This window comes from Mastomys coucha, unplaced genomic scaffold (assembly GCF_008632895.1).
Source record: "Mastomys coucha isolate ucsf_1 unplaced genomic scaffold, UCSF_Mcou_1 pScaffold6, whole genome shotgun sequence".
NCBI lineage: Eukaryota > Metazoa > Chordata > Mammalia > Rodentia > Muridae > Mastomys > Mastomys coucha.
Window position 1 is genome coordinate 34,590,330 of NW_022196912.1, and position 8,802 is coordinate 34,599,131.

Sequence of the window (8,802 nt, forward strand, 5' to 3'; positions counted from 1 at the left end):
AAAAAAAAAAATGGAAAAAAATAGGAACTCTTTTCCAGGCATTTGGACCTTTGTGAACGTGGAGCTCTGCTTGACATCTGGAAAAACAACTCTGCTATAGGTCTTGGTATAGTGACTGTGCTACAAAAGGGAAAGGTCTTAACCCCCAAGACCAAAGGCTCAAGGTCCTGGCCACCAACGTTATTATTATGACTCACTTTCGCTCACTGGGCATGCTTGTTTATCCATGAGTTTACTATCTTGCTGTCTACTCTAGAGCATGACTTTCTTGCAGTCTTGTCTTATGTACAAAAGAAAAGTCAACTCCTGATAGATGCTTCATAAACAATCTCAAAACACTTCTGTGAAAACAGTGACCAAGTCTGGATCATTTCTCCTAAGTGTGTAATGGTTCTTAAGGCTCTGATGCAGATGTCTGTCAACCATGCAATAAACCATGGGTGACTAATACACTGGTGTGAAGATGGGAAAGCCTTGGCAATGCCCACTTTTGCAAGGTTTATCTACCTTTTCAAGACTATCTCACACCAACATGTGTCTTTGAGCACTGTCTAGAGAAATGACTCTCAGCTTCCCTAATGCTGCGAGCTTTTAATACAGTTCCTCATGGTGCCCCTCAACAATAAAATTGTTCTCATTGCTACTTCATAACTGTAATTTTCCTACTATTATGAATCATAATGTAAATGTTTGATATGCAGGATATCTGATATTTGACCACTGTGATAGCCATTTGATCCTCATGGGGTTGTGATCCATGGGTTGTAGAACGTTTAAGAGCATGAGTCTCAGTGGAGAAAATGAGTCCCTAGGAGCAGAACTTGAAAATGGTAGCCCAGTCTTGCTTCCTGTCTGTTTCTGTTCCCTGTTCTACTAGGAGGCTAATCCAAGAAGGGTCTAAGCTACAATCCCTGCCACCATAGAGTACCTACCTCCATGCTTTTCCTCCAGGATACAGTATTTGGGCTCAAATTGTGAGCCGGAATAAATATGTCCTCACTTAAGTTGCTTCTTGTCAAGTTTCGATCACAGCAATAAGATAATTAACTGACCATATATGACAGATGGGCAGATGAAAAGACAAGCCACTTCACATTAGCTACTGACAATGTGTTTGAACACCAATGAGGCAATGCACACAGCCAGTACAGTGGCTAAACTGCGAAGTCCTGACCATACTAAGAGCTGACAAGGATACAAAGCAAACAGCTATCTTAAACACTGCCAGGAGGGGTACAAAATGGCACCAACACTCCAGAAATCAGTTTGATGGTTTTTTTTAGTTACAAAATTTAATACGTGCGTGCCATATAAGTCAACTATCCCATATTTAGGCATTCATCCTTCAGAAATGTAGTTATTTACTCTGGGAAATTAAAAACTGACGTTCAAGCATCTTTCTGTGAAAGCTTTAATTAATCTGTTGATAAGACACTACAAACAATTCAAATGCCTTTAACATTTCGGCATGGAATATTACTCAGCTATGATGAGAAGTGAGCCGCTAGTTCACACAGCAACAGGTACAGAGACTGCACACATTGTGTCAAGTGAAAGAAATCAGCCTCGAAGAGTTTGCTAAGTAATTCCATCTGTATAGCATTCTCTAAAAACCAAAATTGTAGTGGTGGGCAAATGATAGCCAGATAGCTCAAGAATTCAGGGGAGAGTGTGTGTACTGGGGCGGGGGTGCTGCACGAGAAGTTATTTAGAGTGGAAGATCCTTTCTGAATGAAGTTATTTAAAATGGAAGGTCCACCCTGAATCTGAGCATGGTGTTATACAAATCCGCATGCGTTCACATTCTCAGAGCTGTGCATCCTTGAGAAGATTAATGTCACCATATACTCATTTGTGAGGCTGTGGAGATGCCTCGGCAGTTAAGAGCACTTGCTGCTTTTATAGAAAACAGAGGTTCAGTTCCCAGTACTCAAGTGGTGTCTTACAATTGTCTGTAACTCTAGTTCCAGGGAAGTACATGCCTTTCTCTGGCCTCTATGGAGACTAGATATATATGGTACATATGTAGGCAAACACTCATACACATTTTTTAAAAACTTTAAAATATGTATTTATTTGTAGGTATTATCTAGAGTATAAAAAAAGATAAAAAGCTATTCTTGTCCTATAGATTAAAAGGTAGACAATAGTCATTAAGGGGTAAGTACGAAGACAGCATCATAATTGGCAAAAACTGCTTGGCTTCTATCTTCACCATCACTATGATATGGCCATCATCTTCCTAGTCCAAGGTGACTCTAGCACTGGCTCTCATAGCCAGCATCAAAGCAAAGGGGAAAGAGGCTGACTACTTTTTGGAAAATGTTCCTGTGCTGGTGTGTTGGCTAATGCATGGCCGCATAGCTACACAGAAGGCTAACAGTTGTAATCTACATTTAATGTAGTTCTCATGATAAACAAAATGGGATAGTGGATGTTTAAAAGCAATTTGCCGTTTCTATCATAGCTCTGATTTCTTTCTCCAAGTTGAGCTTGTCTCCACGTATCAACAGCCTATATCAACATCTCCCTTTGCAGAGCTAACAGCCATCTCAAGTCAAACATGTCCCTAAGCCTAATACCTACTCCACCACACCAAGCCTGCTGTTCCTCCAGATTCTCCCACTGATGTCACAGCATCCCTGTTCCCCCAACTATTCAAGCCAAAGGGCTTTTCAGGAACTTAGGGATGGGTCTGGTACAATTTGAAGCTCTTCTAATAGATAGTTAATGTCCCGTTGTGATTCGGCGTGTACCCAAACACTTCCGCTTTCAACAACCCCATGCACCTTCCAGGTGCTCTGCCTGGATAAGACACTGTGAGGTCTCCAGGGCAGCAGAAGAGAGAGATGACAAGAATGATGAGAATCAGCAAGGTTGTAGCCACACAGACAGCACCAAAGACCTCTACAGACCATGTCAAGGGTAGCCTTCCATGGAAGCAAGATCACTCATATCCCAAGTCCAAAAGAAAAAATAATCAGCAGACAGGAAGAATGGTTCAGTGATTTAAAACATTTACTCCTCTTGCAGAGGAATGGGGTTCTGTTCCCAGCACCCACATGATAATCACAATAATCTGTAACTTCAGTTCCAGGGGACCTGACTCCTCTTCCAAGCTCTGTAGACTCAGACACACATAAAGAAAATAGTATTATTTTTGTAAAGCAACAATTTTGACCTTTCCAAATTCAATCCCTATAACACATTCAAAGTGGCTAAATGAATTTTAAAATATATATATATATATATTTGATTTTTCAAGACAGGGTTTCTCTGTGGAGCCCTGGCTGTCCAGAAACTTACTTTGTAGACCAGGAGGGTCTTGAACTCAGAAAACTGCCCACCTCTTCCTTCCAAGTGCTGGGATTAAAGACCTATGCCACCAAAATACTAGAAAGGAGATTTATCAGTTATTCAAGCAAGCAGAGTCAGCTCTCTATGTGTGGAATGATGTACCTACTCTAGCAGGTATACCCAGCCTCGAAGATCCTCAGAAGATGGAGAAGGATGCTCAGCACAGCCAGATCTCACTCACCATGGATGTAAAGAGAAGCCGAGAGTGGAAAAAACCTTTTCCCAGCCTTTGAATCCACAAAAAAAAAAAAAAAAGTCCAGAGGCTTTATTTTGTAGATAATAACCTCAGTGGCCATGTAACTCAGAGAAGCTTCTAGATGAAGAAATCTGACTTGGCTATGACAGTCAACTGGCTTTCTATCACCTAGAGGAAGGTATGAAGCAAACAAAAAGCAAATCTGTGATCAAGGAAGACAGAAGCAAAAACTTCTCTCTGGTGAATTAGAACAAGAGTGAAAGAGCAAATCAGACACAGGCAAGGAGACCAAGGCCAACTGTGAGTGGAGGATGTTAAATCAGAAAATGAGCTGTTGGATTTTCTCTGTGCCTCTTATAGGATGCATTTGGTCCAGCACAGAATAGGGATGGATGTCCTGAGGATATAAAGGAAGTCATTAAAAAACAAACAAACACACACACACACAAACAAAACCTCTGCCTACTTCTGAGTCCTGCTGAAAGCCATTTCCCATCTTTTGGTGGACCACTTAGCCTAAAGGCATTTGAGCCTTTGGGTCAGACTTTCTGAGCCTCATCCAGCTGCCTGGGAATGAGAGACGGCAAGGAAAATGGTACCTTCAGTGGGATTGGTGCTCATACTGCAAAGATATTTTGTATATATATGCCACAGAAGCCCCAGGGGGTCCAGATTCCCTCATATTGATGTGACCATGACCACGCTGAGCCCTGATGAGAGATAATATATCTTAAAGACACACCTGTGCTCCTCCCTTCACTTGTTAGATCTCTTGAACTGGCAGAATTAGTGTAGATGAGAGCAGAGAACAGTTGTGATAAAGAGGATCTCCAAATAAATGATTCAAAGAAACTGCTATTCCACCTACCAAAGGAATGAACCCAGGGATAAATGTGCCAGGCCAGAAAAGGGTGAGTACCTTACAACTTTAGAACCCAGAGATTCTTCCCTGAAAAATATGACATCTTTGCAGTATTTTATTACAGCAATCTCTTGCATTATTTTATTATTACAGATAATGTAACCTGAGGCATAGGATTTTTTTCCACACAAAAGGCGGCTTCCTGGCTGACCTTTATATTAAAAAGGCTACCAGTGTGGAAAGATGGAAAAATATAAATCAATCCATTTTCCTTTACCAACATTATTTCTTAATGTCCTGGAAATACAAAGAAATGGAGGCAGGAGGTTTATGGATCTAAGTGCCTGGTGACATCAGGATGACTAGTCCTCTGAATGTCACTATAAAGAACAGAGTAGAGTACTCACTACACTTTATGAATGCCATGACGTGCCCGGAGAAATTACATGGCCTCAGCTGTTTCGGCTCCATGTATTTGAGTCTTTCTGCTTCACTCAAGATGCAAACGAGTGAAAGACCTCCTCTACCACTGTGACATCATTCAACGGTTCTGTTTCCCTTCCGTTGGGCACAAACACTTTGGTGTGACTTTCTCTATAAGGCCAAAGGAGATGGCTTGACATTGAATGTACTAGAGGGCTTGAGCAGCATCTAGCCTGGAACAGAAATCTAGACTTTCTTTGAGTAAATGGTTGGTTGAGTAGTAGGCATTTGGATTGGATGGATAGATAGATGGTGGATGAGTGGATGGATGGATGTATAATGGATAGATTGATGGAATGATGGCTTGAGGAAAGATGGTATAATGAATAGTGAATGAATAAGTGGAATGATGGATGATGGTTAGATGGTGGATGGATGGATGGATGGATGGATGGATGGATGGAGCTACTCAAAAGCAAAAGATATGGCTTCATGTCACATTCCCTACAGGACTCAATGTCTGGATTCAAACAGAAATCAAGGCTTACTTTTGGGTGGACGGCAAGGTGGATAGGAGTGTAGGTAAGTGGTAGATGACTGATACTGGCTCACAGACCACTTTCTCTCCATGGCTAGCTTCTGACCTCCCAGTCCATGAGACAGGTGAACCAACCAGTTTACTTGGTTCCACTTAAAAAGGAACTTCTAAGTTTATCTCTTTGGCATATTCATAATTTCAATGGTACTGGAAAGATCCCAGGAAGAAGCAATTACTCTACGGAATACAATTTCCTGAGACAAAAAGAGATTTCTGCAGTATTAGAAATGGTCCCCAATAGGAGAAGCCATCTTGCATTTCCCTCTATGTTTTATGAAGAAGATAAACAAAAAGTTCTGAGATGTACTATTTCGTTTCCTCCTCAAAGATCTGTTTTTCATTGTGCTTGTCCACACCACTCTACTGGAATCCTACATGTCTATGGCTTGTTTTCCTGTGTAGATCTTGGAGAAGAAGGCGGCTTCAGCTCTTCTATTACTCCATGGCTTTGCATAGAGACCACTGACTTGACAGAAAAAAAAAAAAGACAAGGAAGGGATCAAGTCTGAACTCTTTAACACTCAGACACTCCTAGCCTGTTCCCGTCTGCTCCTATGCCTCCTCACCTCACTCCTCCATGGCTCTGTTCATTTCTATCAGAAATCATCCATATGGCTGAAGTGCTCAAGTTCTTTCTAATCCCATTGCCCCATCCCTGTGGTATTCACTCTTCAGTGTTTCATGATCACCCCGACACAGCTCTCCATCCATGACGGTCATCCCAGCCTTTCAGTGCAATATTACCATAAACACACTGTGTGTACTGCTATGGATTACAACAAACTTGATGGCTTAAAGCAAAAGAATGTATCCTCTTACAGTTACAGGAAGCCCAAAGTTCCAAAAGTGTAATGATTGTCCCCCTCTGGAGATGCTAAGGGAGAATGTATCCCATGTGTTGGTTTGAGGTGGTGGGCTGAGACCCTTGGCCTCACTCCAGACTCTGACTCTGCCTTTCCATGACCTTTGTATAAAAATGCCCAAATGACTTCATTAAAGCTAGTTACACCTGCAGAGATGCTATTTCTAGGTAAGGCCATATTAGACATGAACTCAGAGAGCAGCATCAGGTCTAGTATACTACTATAGATTTAATCCTGTGGTCTAGAAGTAAATTCAGTTACAATCCTTCCTTCAAGATACTGACGCTGCAAGAGTGTGTGTGGGACACTCTTTCATAATGCTCACCATACATGTTTGTATTCATCTATATATTCGCTTGTCACAATCATGGGAAGAGACCAAGTCCTATTTTGTATGTTGTTTATTTCTTCTGTTCCTTTGCAGGACATGGCACTCAACAGACTTGCTGAGGAAATTACTAACTTATGGTTCAGGAGAATGATTTACAAGAGCCATAAGGCCCCGTGTTCGTTATATACAACCTGCCCTCCACTTTCAGACAATCGCATCACTCCAGTAAAGTCCCTGCAGCCAAGGGAGTTCCCACTTATGTGCCTGAGCTGAACCTAAAGGCTGGCATGCTTGATCTACTTGGAGATCTGAGATTCTAGACCCTGTGTCAGCTCTGACAATTACCCCCAAATCACATACCTGGCCACTTTTTCCCTGTTTTTTTCAGGCTTCATCTAAAAATTAAGTTGAGAAGAAGCACAGGGACTGGAAATCATCCTGGGCTGTCTTTAGTCAGTGAGGCATGTACTACCATACCTGACCTTTTATGGGTGCTGGGGATTTGAACTCAGTCCTTGCACAGTAAGCACTTCAGGTACTGAACCACCTCTCCATCCCCTCGTATTTCAAAGGAAACAACAATGAGCCCAATTAGTGGAGTCACCTTCTCAGAATCACAGCACATTTACCAGATACTCTAAAGCAGTGGTTCTCAACCTGTGGGTCGCAACCATTAGCAAACACATATTTACAAGTGGACTTAGGAACCGGGACACCACTCAGTGGCAAAATTACTATTAGTAAGTAGAAAAAAAAATTAGAGGGTTCCTAAGAGTATCGGAAATACATGTTTCCAATGCTCCTGACACCCAGGTTGAGAATCGCTGCTACAGCCACGGGTTATGGGATGAAAAGGGTTGAGGAAGTAAGGTTTTGCCCGCGCCAGCATCTGCTCCCTGCGACCCTGAGACAGGGCTGCTTGTAGCTCAATGTATGTGTAGCTCCGCAGGCATCCTCTGAAGGAATGTGAATCTCCTTCTCACTCCAGGATTTGGGCTTTATTTTAAACAGGAATGTGTTGTTCTTCAGACAACGTAAAGAATATGTGCAGCTTCTGGGGAGCGACAACAGCTGAGAACCCCACACTGGTTCTGGATGAAATTCAATGCGCGCCGACCTAATCGCCATGACCGGGAATTTGGAAGGAGTCTGAAGCGCCTTCGTGTTATTGGACAAACACTGCCTCTTCCCAAGCAGGCTGGGGCATTGCGGTGAAAGGCCTTTGATAAGAAGAGGCAGGCCCCTGGGAGGCGAGGCGAGCCACCCACCACTTTCTTAGGCGCTATTGTCCCAGGCTGGGGATTGTGATGTGAGGCTCCGGGTGCACACAATACCGCACCTCCCGCAATGGGCCATTCATTGGGCCTCAAGGTTCCCTGATGGGAGGGAGCCCGTTGACCCCGGATAATAGATGAAAGTGTTTCTCACTTGCCTTCGCCTCCTGACCTTTTGCCACCATTTTTCATGCACTGTCTCCTCTCCAGCCAGACAGGCGAATTCTTCCTCTGATGCTACAGGCCGGGTGACCCTCTCCTGTATGCATGCCAAAGCGGGTTGCTTGTGGAGGACAGCCAGAGGAGACCTTGCCTAATGTGTCCAAAGCAAGCCAGAGTCATTTCCTCCCCTATCCCACTCCTTGCATTTGTATATGTATGCATAAATGTTTGTGAACATAGATAGATACCCGCTTCTTGCACCAGTACTGGACCTGCATACCAAAAATTCAAACCGGTGAGTGTTCATTTGCTCGTTTTGCTTCTCTGATGTCTACTCTCTCTGACTCCAGGTGGAAAATAGATTCAAATTCACTGCATCAGGTCTCCCTTTCCTCATTGTCTTCTCAGAAGGATCAGGTCACAAGCCACATGTGTGGAGGTGACAGCAGATCTAGCCATACAAAGTCTGCCCTGGGACACCACAGGAAGAACCTCAGATACTCCAGTGAAGACCCTACAATAGCTAGGCTGTAACGAGCATCACATAGTCAGGTCAAAGCCCCTGCATCCAGGCCCTAGGCTTCATCCCAAAATGCCTCTTGAAAGGGTAAATTCTCCATTGACAGTAAGAAAGCAATCAGGCCCTGACATGGGTGTTGTCCTATAGTTAAAGGTCACCAAATTGCAGCTGGTGATATAGGTCTGTTGGTAGAGGGCTTGCCTACCTCGCACAAA

The 8,802-nt window shown here is 43.1% G+C and overlaps 1 long non-coding RNA gene across 1 annotated transcript in view; it reads left to right on the forward strand.

Annotated features, from left to right (window-relative positions):
- The window catches only part of LOC116080306, a 15,817-nt gene extending 7,373 nt beyond the window's left edge, over positions 1–8,444 (forward strand). The window contains exon 2 of the long non-coding RNA XR_004114385.1: positions 7,643–8,444. This is a non-coding gene — a long non-coding RNA (uncharacterized LOC116080306). The remainder of the gene's footprint in view (positions 1–7,642) is intronic.
- The last annotated feature ends 358 nt before the right edge of the window (positions 8,445–8,802 follow it).